Genomic DNA, 24,009 nt, shown 5'->3' with positions numbered 1-24,009 from the left:
TTTATTTTACTTTATTTTTATTATTATCATTATTATTTTACAGGGTTATTTTTTATTTTACTTTATTTTTACGGAATTAAAAAAGTTTAGTTTACATTACATTAATATTTTTATTTAATTTATTTTTTAGATTTAATTTATTTTTATTTTTATGTAATTTGACTTAATCAAAATATTAAACATTACATTACAACATCACTACCATACAAAATATGTTGGAACATTCATAATAATATTCACAAATCAAAAGTTAAGATTCTTTAATTAATTTATTCTAAATTAATTAATTAAAAAAATGTCATATCAGCGGTGTCATATTGGGTATGTGCTATTGCTAACTCAAGATATTGACTCGGTGTCATATTGGGTATGTGCTATTGGTAACTCAAGATATTGACCCATGGTATCGTAACAAAAATTATCTGGAGGCTAAGAATTTCCATGGTAAAGTGTGGGTAAATATCCATGATCAAGAATATTGTTTAAGTCATATATTAATTTTTTTTATAAATAATAATAATGATAATAATTGAGCCAAACATTTGAAAACGTTTTGATTGGATGAAATTACATTAAAATAAAATAAAATAAATAATTAAAATAAAATTGATATAAAATAGTCAATTTATTGTTGGGATACAGTTTTGACAACCCATGGTTTTTAATAGTATATATATATATATATATATATATATAGTCTAGATACATCTTAACTTCATTCTCTTGATGTGTAAACATTTTTTAGAGTGAAAAGAGATTTGATCTCTCTCAGCCCTTCATAGATGTGGAGTTAACATCCATCTATAGTAGTTAAATTTTATGATTTTTTTTAATTTGAGCAATGCAAGATGTATCTTGGGGTAAGTGTTTTGATGCTTATCATGAATTGATCCATATTAGTATTTACCAACCTTATAATTTATATGGTTGCATTGGTATTTAAGAAATTTATAAGGCTGTTTTTTTGTGGGGTTCAGTTTTTATTAGGTCAGAAATTCAAGACACGAGGAGAGTGGTTAAGGGTATGAGTCACTTGTGGGGAATCAAAATTGTTCCAAAAAATGTAAAGGCCTTACACAATCCACACTTGAATATTCGTTTTTCCATCTAATATGTGAGTTGGCTCCTACATCAATTGGACAATTCACTTTTTTATTTTTCCATCCAATATCTGAGTTGCCTCCTACATCAATTAGATAATTTTCATTTTTCTATTTTTCCATCTAATATGTGAGTTGGCTCCTACATCAATTGGAAAATTCATTTTTCCATTTTTCCTCCAATACGTGCGTTGCGCTGAATCTTATATCACCATTAAAAAGAAATAAAAAAATAAAAATTTTCCAATTTTCCATTCTTCCATCTAAAATATGGGTTGGCTCCTATATCACCATAAAATAGATCAAATATAGCTTAGAAATTAGTGAATAATTGGCCATAAAACTTGCATTCCATAGTTGGAAAGTTCATTCTTCCATTCAATATGTATGTTGGCTCCTAAATCACCATACTATGCATTAGCTACTATGACTAAGTTTAAGTTCATAAAGTTTTTCAACCTCAAATATGACAAGGTCAATGTAAAAAATATATAGTTTTGTTAAGAATGAGGAAGGGGGGAATTGTGTTTTTCGCCATGTTCCCTTATATAATGTACAACCCATTGGCAAGGCCTCCCATGATTTGAAATTTAAAATTGAAGGTTTCTTGAAAACGTTTACAAGCTAGTTTATGTCTTGTGGACAATGGATCAAATTTGCAAAAACACATAAACTTAATAATTTTAGTTAAGCTTTGTAGATATAACCAGAGAAAAATAAACAATATGCAGCAGCACACAAACAACAATTTGATGACGAAGTCCACCCCCCCTAGGCTACGTCTGCGGGTCCACTTTCCAATGTTGGTCATTTATATTATATGCTCAAAATGTCAATTACATCAACATACAATGCTCAAATCACGAAAATAATGCCGCCATTGTGTCCAAAACGCCAAAAAACCCCTTTGTAGGTTCTACTTGGGCTCAAAAAGGCTGAAAATTTGCTAATTTAGACCTCCTCCATTTCTCTGCTATCTGCCCTGTAAATTCACCAAATTGACAACATTTTCATCCTTTGGCATATCTTCCAAGCAACAATTTCGCGTAGGGACGACGTTGATTCTGCCACAAATGGTGCCAAATGTTAAACTGTTAACTGGGCACCCGCACCCAAACTCCACCCTCAGCTTCGATCATATGGCAATAATATAGCCAGGGGTGTGGGCCAAAGGCCACACGCCTTTTGGCTCCGTTCCTTCAGTCATATGGCAGTTGCGAAAACCATGGGCTAGGCACCACACATCGGCCCTCTGATGCTCTTCCGACAATCACATGTGTAGTGATATAACCTTGGGCTAAGCATGGGGCAGGGGCCGCACAGCCTGTCCTCTCCACTTGGCTCTCATACAAGTGGTCGCAACGTGACTCAAGGCTAGGGCCACGTGCCCCACCCTCTCCCCCCAACCGCCAAACCATTCAAATTCAAATATAACCATCAACTATAGTAAACAAGAAACATTGATGGCATAATTATTCAGTGGTTGGTTTGTAATGGTGAGGTCGTGGGTTTCAATCCAGCGAGGTCTGTCGGTCGACCCAACCAACTTTTGGCATGAATCCTAAGGGCCATGAGGTGCCCTCCCATTGGGCCATGTGGCACCTCCCAATTCGTCAACCACAAAACTCACCAACCAATGAAATTTCGCCAAATTGCCCTATATGACCTGCCATGTGCAAACACGAGATTAGCCCATCTAACCACCGTACCTGCCGAGTTAGCCTATTGATATCAGTGCCATGTCATTGTATGACATGCCCAGTCAACACCCCAGTTAACTATGTAAGTTGACTTTTTAGTTATTTGCCAAAAACTTCAAAATGTGATGACTTTCACATAAGTTGTCGGATTTAGGTGATTCAAGCATCATTAGAATCAGAACAATGAGATCTATGATTTGGTACAATTTTCAGGCAATTTTGAGCATTTCGATTTTTGAGCATATTTTTTTATCCCCTAGATCTTTTCTCCTGTTGAAGCCTTGAAATTCGTTGCAACAACATGGGGCATAACCACTTGGTCTGGACTTTAAAAGCAACTCCTTTTATGTTTGGTATAGTGGCTCCGACTGGGGATGATGGGACCTGTTTCCCAGAGAGGATTGATTTGATAATGTTGTTGGGATGATATAAGATATATCAGAGAATGATTCAACTAAGTATAATCTAATCTAAATAACAAACACATGCATATATATTAATCTAACATTATCTGACTATAAATATACCCGGGAATAAACTAAAGTATGTGATCTGCAAAGATGTCTCAAAGCAATTGGTAATAAAGATCACTCAACTGCCAAAACAAATGAAATCGTTTAATCATAACTATTTTGGATAAATAGTTAGAAAAAACAATTGAGAAAACTATATTGCATGTAGTAAGTGTTCATGTATTCAAAATAGAATCAGAGCTAAAACATCATACAAAAGTACAATAATGCAGAAATATAACTCAAATTTTCATACATAAGACAATCAAGATAAAGATTAATGCAAATGCATAAATAAAACATAATCATACGATAGAAGTACCATATATAAAAGGTTCTGCTCATGGGCTCAGCAATATTGATCCAATTTCATTCAATCAAATACACTCTAAGAGTGCAAAAGTGTAATTTCAGTAGAGCATGCTCAATTATCAAAGCAAAATAGATCATGTTCCATTAATTTCATCAAAACCTTTCCAAAAATACAAAAGTGTAATGTCGTGAAAAGTGTTTTTGATAAAATTTTGGGCCCTTCTCTAAATGCATGAGAGGGGTTTAAATACTAAATTACATGCCTCAAAAATAGCCTATTACAAAAATAACCGAGGAGGTTTCAAACAACCTTCCTCAAAGTGGAAAAAAATAAAACTAAAAATAGAATTAAATTAATGACAAGTTCTTTTCAACTTGAACTAACTTAGTCGGCTAACTTGATCTTTGAGATTGCAAATGTCGATCATTGGCTTGAGTTGAGGCAGCTAGCTGATTGTGGATTTTAACTATCCAACTAATATGGCATCTGACAAGGTTGGCACCATCTTTTGTGTAGAGGTAGTTAAACATCGCAGAGTCATCCAATGACTATGTGGTTTTACTAGATACTGCCAGTATGTCTCCCTATCCATTTTTTTCAGCTATTTAATTGATTCTTCCTTGGTTTGCGCTGTTTGTTTCCACTATTGTTCCAATTTTTTGATATTTGGGAGAAACCCTGGTATGTACTATTTGACAAGGTTGGCACTGTGGAGGTTTTCATTAACGACTTCTATTATGCTGCTTGTTGCTGCATCTGGGTTGCCTGTACTACATTCATTAGCAATTGAAACAGTTCGTGCAGGTATAATACTAGGTGTTATCTTACCGCAGGGAGGTATCGTCGCCCTTTCTGCCTATTTTAATCATGTATCCCAATATGTAAACATAATGTCTGTGGGATTCTTCTGTTTTTGGTAGGAAAACTTTTCTTCCCTCATTAGACTCCTGCCAGGTAATAAATTCAGAATATTTTTATGTATTTCTCCATATTCAAACCTCATATCAATCACTTGGTTTGTCAATTTATCACTTGTCTCACAGTAAGGATTAATCTGTGATATTTTCTAGCAAAACATTTCTTCTTGTTGTATTAATAGGGAATTTAGCTTGATTGTTTCTTTAATGAACTCGTCAGCTTGAGGGTTATCTTTAAATCTATCCACAATGGCTTGCATTTGACGAATCTGCGATTCTTTTTTTTATAAGTTGGCTTAGTGTTGTAACCTCATTTTCTCAAATTCCCTTTGAAGCTAAGCTACCCGTTGTTCTACTTGTTGATTAGTTTTTTCTTCAAGGAATTTAGACTTCTGTGATCCATAATGTTTGTTTAGAAAAAATTTTGGCGAAATCACATAATTGATCATTTGTCGACGCGTTTCGAACCAACTAGTTTTTTCTTGTTTTAATTGTTGTTCGAGAAAAAGAATTTTCTGTTCTTTTTCTTTTAGTAGCAGTCAGACATTCGTTGCTTTATCAATGGTCGTTGTGGCATAAGCTCCTACAAACTGTGACAGCTTCATAAGATTTTATGATGGGTCAACAGGACTGTTCTTCCACACAACATCCTTGGATTCGTTCTCTAGAGTTGCAACAACGGTGGTGTCTAATTTCCTCTTCTTTCATTGCCTTTTGACTACAACCTTATGAGTAGGACTGTAGAATATATCTAATGGAGGTATCTATTCAATTTTCAAGACAATTTTGGAAGTAGGAAAAGCAGGAATAATCTCAATATCTTGAGTTTCTGTAACCCCTTGCTTTGTTGTCTCTGGATTTGCTTTATGCTAAGTTTGTTTGGGGGTTTGCAATTTAGATATTTCTTCAAGATTTGTGCATGTTTGGAGCTTATTATTGAATTCTCCCATTCCTTTTCAAGGTCAATGACTTGAACCTTCCTTGATTGAGCTGAAGTGGAACTGACATATGTTTGCTTCTTGGTTGGGCCCTGTTCGACCGTTTCCTCGATATTTCCTCCTGTATCTTTCTCAAAATATTTATTAGGGCTACCTTTTCCATTCTGAGATTGTTGTTTTGACTATTCCGACTCGTGAGTCAACTTCTCTTGCATTTCTTCATCAGAATTTTCCTTTGAACTTCCCTCCAGGCTTATGTTAGGAGTCAGTTATCTTATTGGTTCAATTTTTAATAGGCCCAATGAGACCTTCAACAATCTTTTATTCCTATACACATGAAAATAATTAATATCATCTGGGATTAACACTAATGATGTTGAATGTAGGACCTGTGCGAATGTTTCAGCTTCTTGAAAGAGGTCATCAAAGGCATCCTCTTCATGAGTAAACTGTTTGACTTTAACCATAGTGGTAAAGTTTTTAGCAACTTGATTCGGGTCATATTGTCTCCTTGAAACTATGGCCAATTTCAGAGACATAATAATCTCTACTTCTTTTAATACGTGACCATAGTCATGTAGTGTGAAAGCGCCACATTGTAATGGGAAGGTTGGCCAAATGGCTTTCTTCTGTTCCCTCAGGCCTTTGGTTAAACCACCCTCCCCTGATGTCTAGTAAGCTATCTCTCTGGCCAATAGCTTGTCTGGAACATAATATGGGAGGACATGTGGAGAAACAATGCTCCCAAAAACTCTAATATAAGTGAACGTTTCTTCGCCGAACCATCTTGCAACTGATAAGATGTCTACCTTGGCTTCTTGAAAAAAAATAGGGGTTGTTCTATCAAAAATGGTTTTATGAATGGGCAGCATAATACCTTAGTAGCTTTTGTAAAAATGGGGATGGAATTGGCAATCCCACAATATTTTATGGTATACATGGATGGGAGAGGGTTCTGTATGGTCCACTTCCAACCCATGTTTGGAAATTGAGAAAAAAACAAATGACGTCCATTAGATAAGCACTCATATAAAAAGGAGGAAAATTCTTGAGGAAACACTTCTCTTTCATCTATATTCCCTAATAACCATTACTAAATTGTTTGATAAAATTTGACTCCAGTTCATAATTGTTGTGCTAACTACTGCAACAATTAATGGAATCCATTCTATAGAAAATTTGGTACTATCAACTTTACCAAATAATCTACACGTCATCGCAGCTGTGAAATTATGTGGGGCAGAGAGGGATGCAATCGGGAACATACTGGATTTTTCTCATTTGAATCTGCCTCCGCTTAACCTCTAGGTCTGCGTAACATCCAACGGGTCCTTGTTCTCTTTGGTGAAATGCTCAAGGAAATCTTGGTTATAGAGCTTTTGAGGCTCTGGTAGCTGGTACATCTGGTGCAGATTATCTGGTGTGAAAGACCCCATGACCTCATGTGATCGATTCCTGAAAGTTCTGTCTGAGACATCTACATCATCAATCACCCATTTTACCCTATCTGTGTATGGAAAAATCTTAGGTGTTGCTGCTATTCTATGTAAAAATTAACATGCTGCTTCAATGTAAGAAGCGTTAGATGATTCTTGAGCATCAACTGTTGCCTTTGTTACCAGTGGCTTGGGTTTCTCTTCTTCCAGTATGTTATACATAGCTTCCCATGATGTGGTTTCTCCATATTTGTTACTAGCGGTATTGGAGGAAAATGGTGTCATATTTGATTTCTCAGATGTAGTAGCATTTCCCTTCTTCACCATCTTTTCCAACATTGTTTTCTTCAGAAGTTCGCTGAAATGGAGCAATGGAGATTATTGGATAAACATAGAGTGAAAATGACAATAAAAATTCAATTATATAGTTAATTATGAAAGGTGACAAGGAAGAAACTTTTATTCGAAATATTGGCATTATGATTCAGGTGTTGTCCTTGATGGCAACTTACTCAGATGATAGATCATAGTGCAGCAGGTCAATAGCAAATAATTAATGATCAAACTACAAAGAATGAACAAAGAAATGTATACGCAGGTTCACCATGACAAAGAAGTTATACATGTAGGTTAACAGAACAAAAGAAGCGTATAACGTACACACACACTTTCACAAGAGGGAAAGCGCGTACATGTTGGAAAACTAAGTTTTGGTCCAAGGTATTTAGTCCTTGGTATTTTGATCCATGGTATTGGTCCAAGGTATCTGGTCCGAGGTATTGACCCTAGGTATTTGGTCCAAGGTATTGGTCCTAAGTGGTTTTGGTCCAAGGTGTTGAGAAAGGCCTAAGAGTATATAAGGAGGAGAAGATCATTAGGCCAAGTGTGCAAGTATTCAATATCTGATGAAGTGTGAGATCCAGTATGCAGGTTATGGGTTTGTGATGCAATGCTTGATCTGATCTAAGGATGCACCTATGCGGTTGATGATGGATGATGGATCAGGATCTTAAGGCTTGGAATGTATTATCATTATCTGGTTTGATAATGGATACACTAGATCTGAATTACTGACGCATATTTTATTGTAAAAATGTTATGATCTGGGTATGGCTGGTGTTTGGCATAGTTGCAAAGTTATGAGTAAATATTTGCAGATCTGTACGTGGGTTCGCCTTGGTAAAAGCACGAATACACACTGGTTCGGCTCATCAGAGTCTCGTATACAGTATGAAGTATGACATTTGAAGTTGCAGTTGGATCTGGTTGTTGCTGCAGAGTTCTAGGTTCTGGTTTGTGTTCTGGTGATTGTGTTTTGATGAAAGTATTCTAAATGTTCAGTGGTGATTGATTTTGAGCTTCAATGTTGTTGATGGGTCTAGTATGAAAATTGGATGAAACATGGCCTTCAGATTATGGTGTTGTGTTCCAGGAGTATCCAGTCTGAAAATTTATGAAACGTGGTCCTTGGAGGAAGAGTGAAGGTCATAGCCTATTGTAGGCCGACACCTACGTACTGGTAAACATATCAAACAGTACAAGAGCCATGGGGTTGGAGCTCCCTTCCAGTAGCAGCTAGAAAATGAGTGAAGGTCGTAGCCTTCTATAGGTCGGCGCCTACGTACTGGTAAACATATCGACCAGTACAAGAGCCAGGGGGTTGGAGCTCCTTCCAGTAGTAGCTGGAAAATGAGCGAAGGTTGGAGCCTTCAGTAGGTCGTCGCCTACGTACTAGTAAACATATCGGCTAGTACAAGAGCTACGGGGTTGTAGCTCCCTTCTAGTAGCAACTGGAGAATGAGAGAAGGTTGTAGCCTTCTGCAGGTGGGTGCCTGCGTACTGGTATGAGTCTGCACCAGTATAAGAAACAAGTTTTTATTATATTAAAAGAAGACAGCAGCAGGTGGTTTTTGTCCCGCATTGGGTTTCCACCTTAAATATTGGTGTTCATGTGTGTTGCTTATGTGTGATGGTCTTTTCTATTTTTACTGCACCTGGTTACTATTTATATGGTTAATGAAGTACTGATGCTGATTAAAGATCAACATATGATGAATTAATTGAAACATAAGTTTGTTGGATATACGTTGGTTTCCTTAAATACAGTTGCGTGTACATGCGAGTTCCCTTCACCAAAGTAGCGTATATAAATCTGAATATGGAAATGAAAAGTTATCGACTTGCTAATACTGATTCACCCCCCCCTCTCTTAGTATTATTTCCAACAATTGGTATCAGAGCAGGTCCTTTGGAAGAAGCTTGATCGCTTGAAGGAGATCCGTAGAAACAATGGGAAGGAAGCTAAAGAAGAAAGCACCTCAGAAGAAGAACACAACTCAAAGGAACAGTGACAACAAGAGAGACAATTGGTTGTTAGATGGAAGCAAGGATTCAGATTCCAAAGCAAATGAAGCATATTAAGATAAAATCATAGATCAACAAGATCTATTTAACAAAAGGGAGAGTGCCCTCAAAGAAGAAGTTACCAGATTAAAAGCTCAGCTGGAATGTACCTTCAAAGTACGTCAAATGCTACAGGATGAAGTGATATCATTAAAAAATAAGCAGAATGAAGAACAAGAAAATGAGATTCTCAAACTAAGGAAACAAGTGGAAGAAGGAAGAAATTTTGAAGAAATCTTGAAGAAGAAATATCTGGAAAAGGAAGAACAACATCAGCTTGAGGTAAATATCTTGAAAGGTAAATCAGAAGAAAAGGATAAATTGTTACGATTTCAAGACAGTACTAAGATTTAGGATTATATTCATAGTAGTCAAAGGTCTCCTGCTATTAAAATTGGTCTTGGTTTTTATGAATATGTTGAAGGTGAATCTAGCTCACAAGGTGAGGCAAGGAACTCTAATGCAAAATCTGAAATACTCAACAAGGAGATGAGAGGTCAACCCCATCAACAACCAAGGAAAGAAAGTCTTCAAAGAAAATCTTTTACTCCTAACTGTGGAAGTGATAGACGGTTATTTCCTCCGATGAATAATGTTGAATGTTTTATATGTCATAATTTTGGACATGTTGCAGCCAGATGCAGAAGTAGAATGGTTCAAGACCATCACATAGAAAGATCATCACGTTCCAGGTACTTTAAGGGATATTTTTTTGCTTGCAATATGTTTTGTCACAAAGCCATTGACTGTTATAGAAGGAATATAAAACATGTAAGATGTTATGCTTGTAACAAGTTTGGACATATAGCAAAGGAATGCATGAGAAAATTTCGACCACCATACCAAAGGGAGAAAACATCGAAAACATGGAAGAAAAAGGAAGTATAGTAAAAAAGATGTGGCGTAGCAGAGTATACAAACATAACATACTCAGAGGGAGTTAAAAGTGTGAAACTTTAGTGTTATAAATCTCATACGCAAGTTTCATGAAGACAAGTCGTGTATATACGTGAGTTCGAAGCTGCACAGTCGCGTATATGTTGGTTTGAGGAAAAGCAGTGGAACAAACTCAGGAAAAGAGGTCTGATATGGTTCAGTCAATTATTTGCTCTATTTGATGATGGTTACAATCTGCTAATGATGTGTGGAAATGTGTTGGTGCTCATAAGATGTTATTTGGAAGTGCTTTTAACTTGATGTATATCTGATTGATGATGATGCCTTGATACTTCTTGCTGATATATGCATGATCAGATCTGACAGTGAACAGATGGAACAGGTTCACGGGGAGCATATGCGTCGAATAATGAATTGTTGGCATTATGGTTAAAATTATTTGGTGATGATGCTTATGTCGTTTAACGATACATCTTGCTATGATACTTGGGGTCACATTGTTGGTATTTAGATCAGATTCATGGATGATCACTTAAGTGGCATATTATTGTTGGTTGGCTAAGAGAATGGTATTGCAGGTTATAGGTTTGGGTGATGTTGACAGATGCTTATGGTGCAAATCATATATGGTGTATGATAGTTGCTGATGATTATCACGGTCTTGTTTAGATTGCTAGTCTTTGTTATAAAAGTCATGTATATGATGTAAAGGTCATGCAAAGACCTAATTTGTAACCCCACTTTGCAAGGGAAGGATGATGTAATAATTTTTATTTCAATCATGTATAAACATTTAGTATATCCCCACTTGGTTGGGTGGATGTGTCAAAAATGGTGTATCCCCACTTGCTTGGGAGATTGATGTATGTATGAGTTATTGGTGATAGGAAGGTCATACTCACTTAGTTGAGTTATAGAGTCATGTTATTCTTTTGAAAAATATTTTTTGCAGACTCTGCATGTGCTCAGGGGGAGCATGGATGGATTGGTACATCTTAGCATGTACAAAGGGGGAGCTCAATTAGAGATTTCAGCATGTACTCAGGGGGAGCATGAACAACATAATGGATGTCAAAGGGAGAAAATATCTTGGCCCACCCTTTGCCCTTGATACCAAATGGGTAGAGTGACTTGGTGTTGTTGTTGCCATCAAGTCCAAAGTGGAATATTGTTGGTATTATGATTCAGGTGTTGTCCTTGATGGCAACTTACTCAGATGAAAGATCTCAATGCAGTAGGTCAATAGCAAAGAATTAATGATCAGACTACAAAGAATGAAGAAAGAAAGGTATACACAGGTTCACCATGACAAAGAAGCGTATACATGCAGGTTAACAGAACAAAAGAAGCGTATAACGTACACACGCACTTTCACAAGAGGGAAAGCATGTACATGTTGGAAAACTAAGTTTTGGTCCAAGGTATTTAGTCCATGGTATTTTGGTCCATGGTATTGGTCCAAGGTATCTGGTCCGAGGTATTGACCCTAGGTATTTGGTCCAAGGTGTTGGTCCTAAGTGGTTTTGGTCCATGGTAATGAGAAAGGCCTAAGAGTATATAAGGAGGAGAAGATCATTAGGTCAAGTGTGCAAGTATTCAATATCTGATGAAGTGTGAGATCTAGTATGTAGGTTATGGGTTTATGATGCTTTTCTTGATCTGAACTAAGGATGCATCTATGCGGTTGATGATGGATGATGGATCAGGATCTTAAGGCTTGGAATGCATTATCATTATGTGGTTTGATCATGGATAGAATAGATCTGAATTACTGACGCATATTTTATTGCATAAATGTTATGATCTGGGTATGACTGATGTTTGGCATAGCTGCAAAGTTATGAGTAAATATTTGCAGATCTGTACGCGGGTTCCCCTTGGTAAAAGCGTGTGTACACACTGGTTTGACTCATCAGAGTCTCGTATACAGTATGAAGTATGACATTAGAAGTTGTAGTTTGATCTGGTTGTTGCTGCAGATTTCTAGGTTCTGCTCTGTGTTCTGGTGACTATGTTTTGATGACAGTATTCTGAATGTTCAGTGGTGATTGATTTTGAGCTTTAATGTTGTTGATGGGTCTGGTATGAAAATTGGATGAAACGTGGCCTTCAGATTATGGTGTTGTGTTCCAGGAGTATCCAGTCTGAAAATTTATGAAACGTGGTCCTTGGAGGAAGAGTGAAGGTCGTAGCCTTCTGTAGGCCAGCGCCTACGTACTGGTAAACATATCGGCCAATACAAGATTCTTGGGGTTGGAGCTCCCTTCCAGTAGTAGCTGGAAAATGAGTGAAGGTCGTAGCCTTCTGTAGGTCGGCGCCTATGTACTGGTAAACATATCGGCTAGTACAAGAGCTAGGGGGGTGGAGCTTCCTTCCAGTAGTAGCTCGAAAACGAGTGAAGGTTGGAGCCTTCAATAGGTCGATGCCTACGTACTAGTAAACATATCGGCTAGTACAAGAGTTAGGGGGTTGTATCTCCCTTCCTGTAGCATCTGGAGAATGAGAGAAGGTTGTAGCCTTCTGCAGGTGGGTGCTTGCGTACTGGTATGAATTTGCACCAGTACAAGAAACAAGTTTTTCTTATATTAAAAGAAGACAAAAGCAGGTTGTTTTTGTCCTGCATTGGGTTTCCACCTTAAATATTGGTGTTCATGTGTGCTGCTTATGTGTGATGGTCTATTCTGTTTTTACTGCACCTGGTTATTGTTTATACGGTTAATGAAGTACTAAATTAACTGAAGCATAAGTTTGTTGGATATACGCTAGTTTCCTTAAATACAGTTGCGTGTACACGCGAGTTCCCTTCACTGAAGAAGCATATATAAATCTGAATATGGAAATGAAAAGTTATTGTTGCTAATACTGATTCACCCCCCCCTCTCAGTATTATTTCCAACAGTGCAAATGAAAGATATCAAATCATGTCGAGCCATTTTAAACATAAATGCCATTAAAACTCATTAAATATGCACTAATATCTTTTATTGTGGCCTTTAATAACCATTTAAATCATTGCATCGCAAACGTGTAATGAAAAAACTTTAAGTTGATGAGTTTAAAGTGTGAAATGCTGATTATGCGATTGCAATAAATATTATTGCAATATCGCAAATCGCAATATCACATTTTCGATTATGCGTTATTTCGGAGTTGTTTAGAATCTTGCGAGATGTGATGTGAGTGAAGTAACTTTTATCGTTTAAAGTGCATTTTGCTTGAATGAATATTTATTGCATAAAGGGATGTTTTACTATGCACTGGACTTAACCAAAGTTTATAACATTAATCACATACTTTTGTCGGGTCTGGGTCATATCGCAAATTTTCTTAGTTCACAAGATTTCCCTCTGTGTAAGCGTTGCAATGTGATGAGCATTCGGCTTGTTATGTCGCAATATCACAATTCACATATTCCAAATATTTGTTTGTTGTACTCTTTGTGAATGCAGATATGTGATTGCGATAGGTACTTTGTTCTACAAGAAATACTGTAAGCCTTAGTTTTAAATGGAAAGTTTTAATGATACCGTAAGTTTATCACGATGATCCCTCCTTATCGCAATTCACAAATCCTGGTTGTTAATTGACCTTTTGACACACATGATTTGGCAATATGTGATAAAGCAAAAATTATTAGTCGTAAAGGGATTTGGCTTGATACCTTATATTATTTAGAAATTTATTCCTAAGGGTTAAAAAAGAAAGCTCTTAAGTGCTACGTTTTGGGAGGATTTTTTATAAAGGGTCCCCATTTATCAATAGAATATTAACTATTAAATCAATAAATGGAGGGGGGGGTTGTTGAACAATACAACAATTGGTGATTCACTGTAAGAACCAGTTATGTCTGATAGTTTTTTGAAATTTCTAAAACTTCCAAAATAAAGATAGTTCAGAAAATAAGAATTACATGAAATTTAAGATAAGCAACATTTCTTTGAATAAGAAAACAAAACTCACCTAATTACCATCCATTTGACATCCTCTTCAAAATGAAAATTCCTTTGCCTATATCAGTCTTTACTTGGTTTAAAGATAAAGCGGGGGGCTCTTGCAAATTAGCTTTTAGATGTACTCATTTGTCACAGGTAGAGTCTCTGCTGACAACGGGCATCCATAGCCTCGACAGGGTTACCTTTTAACCATCAATGATTCAGTATCTCATCTAGATAAGAGTGCAATTTTTAGATATAAATTCAGACTCATATACTTATTCTCTTCTCTTTCTTTTTTAAACAATTTATTTTTCTTCTAGAAATTTTCTTTTTTTCTACTTAAAAGTCATTGTCTTGGTTTGGTGGCCAAAAAGTGACAATGCCATTCACTGGTTGTAATTCAACTGAACAAGCCGTCTCGTGATGAGACCCCTTGTCTTTTTATTAAAATAATCTCAATCCACTACCCTGTTTTGATATGCAATATTAGTAATGTTAGTCTATTATTTCCCTATGAACATGGTAAGTTGGCTCGTAATGAGACCTCTTATATTTTAAGTTTTAGTATATTTTAGAATTACTCTAAAAAGAGAACAATTTACTGGATGGGTAGAATCATTGACTCCTTAAGAGTTTCTGGATGACAATTATAAAGTTAAAAGTGCTTATCTGCATAGAGTCTTTGCTTTGTTAAAGATACATTTCTTGACTGATAATAGAACCAAGGTCTCTTTATAAAGTTGGGGTTTCACAAAGGATAAATGATTTTGGTGGAAACCAAGCAAATTTAAGAGAAATAGAACTTGGCTTATGTCTCAAATGTCATAATTATCTTCTTGACAATATCTACTTATACAAGAGAAAAATAAAAATATAAAATAAATTTTTATTGAAATGCCAAAAGTAAATACTATTTAACTTTTATTTTCCTAGGAAAAGAAAAGGCAATGGTGTACAAGGGATAGAAGAGGTTATCTTCTATGAAAAATGTTTCTTCAGAATCTTCCCATTGATAGGCAGAGAATCTCTCTTTCCTGATAAATCTTGCAATAGAAACGTTGATGGGCCGATTTGTTCCACAATCTAAAATGGGCCAAGCCACATTCTTTGGAATTTGGAGCTTCTTATTGAATTTCTCCCATTCCTTGTCAAGGTCAATGACTAGAACCTTCCTTGATTGAGCTGAAGTGGAACCAACCTCTGTCTACTTCTTGGCCGAGGCCTGTTCGGTCGTTTCATTATTATTTTCTCCTGTATCTTTCTCAGAATCTTTATTAGGGCTCCCTTTTTCATTCTCAGATTTTTATTCTAACTGTTCCGACTCGTGAGTCGACTTCTCATGTGTTTCTTCATCATCCTTTGAAATTCCCTCCAGTATTACGCTAGGAGTTGGTTCTCTTATTGGTTCAATTTTTAATAGGTCTAATGGGACCTTCAACAATTTTTTATTCCTATACACATGAAAAGCATTAATATCATATGGGATTAACTATAATGATGTTGAATGTAGGACCTGTGCAAATGTTTCAGCTCCTTGAAAGAGGTCATCAAAGGAATCCTATTCATGAGGAAACTATTTGACTTTAACCATAGTGGTAAAGTATTTAACAACTTGATTCGGGTCATACTGTCTCCCTGGAACTATGGCCAATTTCAAAAACATACTAATATATGCTTCTTTTACTGCATGCCCATAGTTATGTAATGCGAAAGCGCCACATTGTAATGGGAAGGCTGGGAAAATGGATTTCTTCTATTCCCTTAGGCCTTTGGTTAAACAACCCTCCCCTGTTATCTAGTAGGCTATCTCTCTAGCCAATAGCTTGTCTGGAACAATACGGGAGGACATGTGGAGAAACAATGCTCCCAAAAGCTCTGATATAAGTGAACATTTTTTCACCTAATCATATCGCAACTAGCAAGATGTATACCTTGGCTTCTTCAGAAAACCTGGGGGCTATTTTATCAAAAAAATTGTTCTATGAATAGGGAACATAATACCTTGGAAGATTTTGTAAAAATGGGGATGGAATTGGGGTTCCCACAATATTTTATGGTATACATGGATGGGGAGAGGGTTCTGTATAGTCCACTTCCAACCGATGTTTGGAAATTAAGAAAAAACAAATGACGTCCATAACATAAGCACTCATATAAAAAAGAGGAAAATTCTTGAGGAAACACTTCTCTTTTGTCTATATTCCCTAATATCCATTGCTAAATTGTCTAATAAAATTCGACTCCAGTTCATAATTGTTGCGTTAACTACTGCAACAATTAATGGAAGCCATTCTATAGAAAAGTTGGTACTATCAACTTTACCAAATAATCTACACATCATCGCAGTTGCAAAATTATGTGGGGTAGAGAGGGATGCAATCGGGTACATACCAGATTTGTCCTATTTGAATTTGCCTCCGCCTGACCTCTAGGTTTGTGTAACGTCCAAGGGGTCCTCGTTCTCTTTGGCGAAATGCTCAAGGAAATCTTTGTTATAGATTTTTGAGGCTTTATTAGCTGGTACATCTGGCGCAGATTGTCTGGTGTGAAAGACCCCTTGACCTCATGTGCTCAGTTCCTGAAAGTTTTTTCTGAGACATCTACATCATCAATTACCCATTTTACCATATATGTGTATGGAAAAATCTTAGGTCTTTCTGATATTTTATGTAAAAATGAACATTCTACTTCAAAGTAAGAAGCATCAGATGATTTTTGGGCATCAGTTGTTGCCTTCGTTACCAGTGGCGTTGGTTTCTCTTCTTCCAGTAGGTTATACATAGATTCCCATGTTGTCGTTTCTCCATCTTTGTTGCAGGTGGTATCAGAGAAAAGTGGTATCATATCTGATTTCTCAAATGCAGTAGATTTTCCCTTCTTTGACATCTTTTCCAACGTTGTTTTCATTGGAGGTTCCCTAAAATGGAGCAATGAAGATTATCAAATAAACATAGAGTAAAAATGACAGTGAAAAATCAATGATACAGTTAATTCTGAAAGGTGACAAGGAAGAAGCTTTTATTCGAAAATGCAAATGAAAGATATAAAATTATGTCGAGCCTTTTTAAACATAAATTCCATTAATACTCATTAAATATGCACTAAAATCTTTTATCATGGCCTTTAATAACCATTTAAGTCATCGCATCACAAACGTGTAATGAAAAAACTTTAAGTTGATGAGTTTAAAGTGCGAAATTTCGGTTGTGATTGCGATAAAGATTATCGCAATATCAAAAATTACAATATCACGTTTTCGATTATGCGTTATTTTGGAGTTTATAATTTTGCAAGATGCGATGTGAGAGAAGTACCTTTTATTGTTTAAATCAGATTTTGCTTGAATAAATACTTATTGCATCAAGGGATGTTTTACTATGCGCCGGACTTAACCAAAGTTTATTACATTTATCACATACTTTAGTCGGTCTGGGTCATATCCCATTTCACAAATTTTCTTAGTTCACAAGATTTCCTTTTGTGTAAGTGCTACAATGTGATGAGTGTTCGGCTTGTTATGTCGTAATATCACAATTCACATATTCCAAAGGTTTGTTTTTTGTACTATTTGTGAATGCTGATATGTGATTGTGATAGGTACTTTGTTCTACAAGAAATACTTTAAGACTTAGTTTTAAATGGAAAGTTTTAATGACACCATAAGTTTATTACGGTGATCCCTTCTTATTGCAATTCAAAAATACCTGTTGTTAATCAAACTTTTGACACACATGATCTGGCGATATGTGATAAAGCGAGAATTTCTAGTCGTAAAGGGATTTGGCTTGATACCTTATATTATTTACAAATTTATTCCCAAGGATTTAAAAAGAAAAAGCTTAAGTGCTAAGTTATGGGAGGATTTTTTATAAATGGTCCCCATTTATCAATAGAATATTAACTATTAAATCAATAAATGGGGGGGGGGGGTTGTTGAACAATACAACGATTGGTGATTCATTGGAAGAACCAGTTATGTCTGATAGTTTTTTGAAACTTATAAAACTTCCAAAACAAAGATAGTTCAAAAAATAGGAATTAAATGAAATTTAAGATAAGTAACATTTCTCTGAATAAGAAAACAAAACTCACCTAATTACCATCCATTTGATATCCTCTTCAAAATGAAATTTCCTTTTCCTATATCAGTCTTTATTTGGTTTAAAGATCAAGCAAGGGGTTCTTGCAGATTAGCTTTTAGATGTACTCATTTGTCACATGTAGAGATTCCACGCCAGCAGATGTCCATAGCCTCTACAGGGTTACCTTTTAACCATCAATGATTCAGTATCTCATCCAGATAAGAGTGCAATTTTTAGAGATAAATTTAGACTCAGATACTTATTCTCTTCTCTTTCTTTTTTAAACAATTTATTTTTCTTCTAGAAATTTTCATTTTTTTTTACTTAAAATTCATTGCCTTGGTTTGGTGTCAAAAATGTGAGAATGCCATTCACTGATTATAATTCAACTAACAAATGGCTCATGATGAGACCCCTTGTATTTTGATTAAAATAATCTCAAGCCATTACCCTGATTTGATATGCAATATTGGTAATGTTAGTCTATTATTTCCCTATGAACACGGTAAGTCGGCTCGTAATGAGACATCTTATCTTTTAAGTTTTAGTATATTTTAGAATTACACTCTAAAAAGAGAATCATTGACTCCTTAAGAGTTTCTGGATGACAATTATAGAGATAAAAGTGCTTATCTGCAGAGAGTCTTTGCTTTGTTAAAGATACTTTTCTTGACTGATAATAAAACAAAAGTCTCTTTATAAAGTTGGGGTTTCACAAAGGATAAATGATTTTTGTGGAAAACAAGAAAATTTCAGAGAAATAGAACTTATATTATGTCTCAAATGTCATAATTATCTTCTTGACAATCTCTACTTATACAAGTGAAAAATCAAAATATAAAAGAGTTTTTTATTGAAATGCCAAAAGTAAATACTATTTAACGTTTATTTTCCTAGGAAAAGTAAAGGCAATAGTGTACAAGGGATAAAAGATGTTATCTTCTATGAAAAATATTTCTTCAGAATCTGCCCATTGATAGACAGAGAATCTCTCTTGCCTAATAAATATTGCAATAGAAACGTTGATGGGCTGATTTGAAATGGGCCAAGCCACATTCTTTGGAATTTGGTATGGTTACCTTTTTCATCGTTTGTTTTATCCCACTTCAATACAAGGTCTCCGAGTTGAAATGAATTAGGACTTACAAAATTTGCATCAAATGAAGATTTGACTAACTGTTGATGATGTGTATGTATGATCTTGGCTTTATTTCTTTCTTCTTCGAGTTTTAGGATTTGTGATTGCCTTAATTGCATAGAAGAGGAAGGAGTTTCTTCAATAAATTGAAGTAGGGCTAGAGAGGGAATAGCTACATTTCTATGAAGAACAACTTCTTTCCCATATACCAAATTAAAAGGAGAAGTACCTATTGAGGCCTTCTGTGTTATTTGATCTGCCCATAGAGAAAATGTTAAAGATTTATGCCAGTTTTTCTGACTTTGTTCAATAGTTTGTTTGATGATAATAATTAGCAGAATATTTAAGTTTGAAACCCCTTTTAAGAGCAAATTCTATCATAGCATTGCCTGTGAAATATGATGCATTGTCAAACATGAGAGCAGTTGGAAGGCCAAATCTGGTAACAATAAATTGATCAATAAATTCAATGATGTTTTCAGAATTGGCTATGTTAAGTGGAGTTTCTTCCACCCACTTAGTGAAGTAATAAGTTGTTGTAAGGATATATTTATGCTACTTTGAAGAGTGAGGAACGATCTCACATATTATGTCTAGTCCCCATTTCTCAAATGGTTGTTCAATGCTGACCAACTGTAATGGTAATGAGGGTTTCCTCTGTCTTCCAACTGTTGTTTGACAAATTTTACATTTCTTACATATTCATGTGGATATTTGAATAAGGTTGGCCAATAATAGCTAGCATGCAGGATTTTATGCACGGTTGTGTCCCCTCCAAATATCCACTTGCTAGTCCATCATGGAGGTCTTGCAAAACCTTTTTTGCCTCAATTTTTTCAAGGAAACTAAGTAGAACATAATTATAACCCTTCCTAAACAAAACATCATTGACAATTTCATATTGCTTAGCTTTTAATCTCAAAGCCTTTTTTCTTTTATAACTAAGCTGCATAGGGGCATATCCATTTTTCAAATAAAAGATGATATCAACATATTTAGATTCAGTATCGTTGAGGCTTACCTCACATATTTGTATATCATCATCTGAATCTTCTGGTGTTGGTAAGTTGGATGCTCCAGCTAACATTCTGTAAAAACCTTGACCTCTAACAATTTTAGCTGGTCTAATCTTAATGTCATATTCTTGCAGTGTTGTTACCCAATTTTCTCTTTTCTCACCTAATTCTCTTTGAATTAGTAAATTTCTGACTGAAGAGAAGGGAACCATTACTTTAGTGTGAGTTTTAAGAAGGAAAGGTTTGAAATGTTTTATTGATTTAAAAACAACGAAAGCTTGCTTTTCAACATATGAATAATTCAATTTAGCACGCTGCAACTTGGAGCTAAAGAAATAAATTGGTGCTTCGGCTTTCTCATCATTGACCTATGTCAGAACAACTACATATGATGTCTCGGAAGAAAAAGTATATAAAACAAACTAATTAGAAAAATTCAGAGTTGCTAAAGAGGGAGAATTTATAATGATTTGTTTAATAAGATTGAAAGCTTCATGCTCAGTAAATCCCCATTTAAAAACATAATTTTTCTTGATCATAGATTGGAGTGGTAAAACAATTTGTGAAAATTCAAGGACAAATCTTTTGACAAAATTTATCTAACCTAGGAAAGATTGCATGGATTTTTTGTTGTGAGGCAAAGAGATTTAAGAAATCTATCTTATCTTATCAAGATCTATGTGAATGCCATCTTTAGATACAATACATTCAAGAAGCTTATTTTCACTTAAAGCAAAGAAATATTTCTTTGGATTTATGAAAATTCCATATCTCTGACAATGTTCAAAGATTTGTTTTATGTTCTTTAAATGATTACTATGCTTTTTTGAATACACAATTATTTCATCTAAATAAGTTACCATTTTTTTATTCACCAAACCTTTGAAAGCTATATCCATGGCTCTCTGAAATTTTGCACCAGCATTGATTAATCCAAATGACATTTTTTGATAAGCGTATGTTCCCCATTTGGTTCTAAATGTGGTCTTTAGTCGATCATTTGGATGTACGAGAATCTGATTACAACCTGAAAATCCATCTAGAAAAGAAAATAATTTTGAGCCCACAGCTGATTGCAATATTTGTTCCATAGGAGGCAATGGAAAGTTGTCCTTCTGACAAGCTTTGTTGATATTGTGAAAATCTATACAAATTCGAATATCACCATTATTTTTCTTCACTGGAACTAGGTTAGAAACCCACCTTAAATGTTTGATAGGAAAAATTATTTTGGCTTTGAAAAGTTTATTTAATTCTGACTTGATTTGATTTTCTAAGTTTGGGTGAATATTTCTCAACTTCTGTTGTACAAGCTTTTTGTCGGATATCATAGGAATAATATGTTGAATGATGGAAGTATCATATGTCTTAAGATCTTCATAATTCCAAGCAAAAACATTTTTATATCTCTTCAATAAATGAATAAAGGCTAATCTCTCATCGGGTGTAAGACCAAGACCCAGATTAATATTTTGAGGCTTAAGGTTAGTTCCAAGATTAACTAACTCAAACCTCAAGGTTGAAATTTGAATCTTTGAGTTAATAAGTTTCTTGAATTTGTCCTTAAGATCATACAGATCTTTCAACAAAACCACAGATTTAGGTATGGGATTTACACTTATTTCTTGCTTCAGCTGGTTATTGTGTTGATCTTCATCTATTATCTCGTCATCATAAGAGCCTTCAGATGTTAGAAAATTTATGATATCTGTATAATTATTAAAAACTTTCCAATTGGGGATGTTATTGGGAATATAAGGCCTAAAAATTAATTCTATAGAAAATCAATCAGGACTATAATCTCCTGGTGGTATGATCTTGGATGCAATGTTAGCCAAAAGATCAGCACTTGCATTTTGAAGTCTTGGAATTGGGGAAATGTTGAATGTTGTGAAATGTGAGGTGAGGTCCTGGATTAGTGATTAATAATGTTTCAAATGTCTACAAAGATAATGAATAGTATTCCTCGCCTGTTTGATTACAATTTCCGAATCTCCAAATACTTGAAGGTATTTATTATCAAGGTCAATGGATTTATACAACCCTTGAACTAATGCTTTGTATTCAACAATGTTATTTATGCATTCAAATTTAAGTCTTCATGCTAACATAGTTTTTTCTCCTTCGGGGCTAACCAATATGAAACCTGCTCCAGCACCATCATTAAAATTAGATCCATCAAAAAATAATTTCCAAAGTAAAGAATTGACTATAGGTTTATCTACAAAATTAATACATTTAGAAGAATCCATTTGAGAAATTTGTTTGATTTGTGATGTAAATTTTTTTCCAAAAAGGGTGAAGCATTGACATTAAAATTTCCTAAAAATGATTCGACTGAATAATCTCCAATGATATTACTACTGTATGTGACAGGTTCATTTTCTCCTTCCAGTTCTGTGAGGATATACTTTAAATGTTTCCCACGGTCGACCCTGATTTGATTTGGCTTATCATTATAAGGAAGCCACATATGGGACCAGTTTGTTGCAAAATAGTAGTGAAGCTTTTCAGACCAATCTCTACTATGGATCAAACTGTAGAATTCAGGGATGTCAGCCACAAGAACATCAATCAATTGACATACTTTTAGGTTTGATGAGAGTCCAATGGTAACCTGATTGATTTCTCCTATGACTTCGACTTGAGATCAATCTAACTGAACAATGCGAACAACAAATTTATGGGGTTCGACATTCAATTTTTCACAAACAGTTTTTGGTAAAATGTTGGATGAGGCTCCAAAGTCTACTAAACAATTGTGCAAATTCTTATTGAAGACTTCAAAATTCAAAATAAAAGGAGGTGTATGGTATTTAGGTCTGTCACCTATTAAAGCAACATCAATTGAACTCATTTTATCTGATGAAGTACTGGGAGGCCTACCCATTTCTTAAGAAACCTAAGAAATTATAGCAGCGAGAAGAGTTGAAGTGGGGACTGCTTTTGATTCTTTGAGCAATAGATTATGTTGATGTTTCAACTTGCTAAGCTCATGGAACCTAATATTAGCTCTAGTCCTCTTCATGTCTTTGATGATGCTATATTCCATCTCATCAAATATTAGCAAGGCTTTAGTTGAAGGTGAAGAATTGGAATGAGGAGGAGCTGTTTGAGTGGATTTGGGAGAAGATTTATTACCTATTTCTTTATCCTTGGGAGTAGGAGTTCATGGTTTATGTTTTTGATTTGTTTGTGGCAAATCAATAGTGCTTTTGCTTCTAGTAGCAACATGTAATGCTTCTTTTTATTCTTTGTTATCTAACATAGGAAGAATGAAATCCCACATTCCTTGTACTTCAACTATCTCTTCGTCATCGGTTTGTTCTTCAACTGTTGACACTTCTTCTTCTTCCGCATCTAATTTAGCATTTGATATTGTATTTGGAGGTTTAGGATTAGACGAAGGGTTTCTTTTGTAAGGTCTAAAATATTTCCTTGAAGAAGTCTAGCCTACCTGCTTTTTAATGTATACCATTTCATTGGACATGGTTTTGAGTACCTTTCGCAGACCTTCAAGATCGAAAGGATCTTTAGGTGCTTTCTTCTTAGATTCATCTTTGAAAGTGACCTTCTTGGATTTTGTTTCTTCTAAAGCATTCTTGTTTTCTAAAGCTAAAAT

This window comes from Pinus tabuliformis, chromosome 4_2 (genome assembly GCF_031772625.1).
Source record: "Pinus tabuliformis cultivar Carrire ecotype Pingquan chromosome 4_2, CPIR1, whole genome shotgun sequence".
NCBI classification, from domain to species: Eukaryota; Viridiplantae; Streptophyta; class Pinopsida; order Pinales; family Pinaceae; genus Pinus; species Pinus tabuliformis.
The sequence above is the reverse complement of the archived record's forward strand: the minus strand, read 5'-3'. Positions refer to the sequence as shown.